At 43.8% G+C, this 575-nt stretch overlaps 1 protein-coding gene across 2 annotated transcripts in view; it reads right to left on the bottom strand.

Moving 5' to 3' along the window:
• The window catches only part of Vps33a (VPS33A, CORVET/HOPS core subunit), a 27,163-nt gene that overhangs the window by 12,709 nt on the left and 13,879 nt on the right, over positions 1 to 575 (bottom strand). The gene's annotated exons all lie outside the window — the stretch shown is intronic.

Raw genomic sequence — 575 nt, 5'->3', positions numbered from 1 at the left:
GGGCAGCAGTGGCGCACGCCTTTAATCCCAGCTCTTGGGCGGCAGAGGCAGGTGGATCTCTGTGAGTTTGAGGCCAGCCTGGTCTACAAGAGCTAGTTCCAGGACAGGCTCCAAAAGTACAGAGAAACCTTGCTTTGAAAAACCAAAAAAGAAAAAAAAGAAACCTAACAGCTTAATGACAGAAAACCTACTATTTTCTTACAGGAGTTCCAGGCCAGGGTTACACAAAGAAATCCCACCTTAAAACAAACAAACAACCCCCCAAAAGCAAAAACAGCAAAAATCAAAGTGAATACCTCCTGAGAAATATTACTTGAGGGTGGGCTGATCTCTGGCTTCCATATGCACACAGAGCACACATGCAAACATACACGCATGCACATGTGTGCATACACAAACACACACACACACATATACTATGGGGAGAACTTTTGATTTCCAATGATTTCTTTTCTTCCTTCTTCCCCCACCTTTTTTTTCTTTTCCTTCCTTCTTTCCTTCCTTCTTTCCTTCCTTCTTTCCTTCCTTCTTTCCTTCCTTCCTTCCTTCCTTCCTTCCTTCCTTCCTTCCTTCCT

This window comes from Microtus ochrogaster, chromosome 2, assembly GCF_000317375.1.
Source record: "Microtus ochrogaster isolate Prairie Vole_2 chromosome 2, MicOch1.0, whole genome shotgun sequence".
Classification (NCBI taxonomy): domain Eukaryota; kingdom Metazoa; phylum Chordata; class Mammalia; order Rodentia; family Cricetidae; genus Microtus; species Microtus ochrogaster.
Note: the sequence above shows the minus strand (reverse complement) of the source record. Positions and strands in the feature narration are given on the sequence as shown.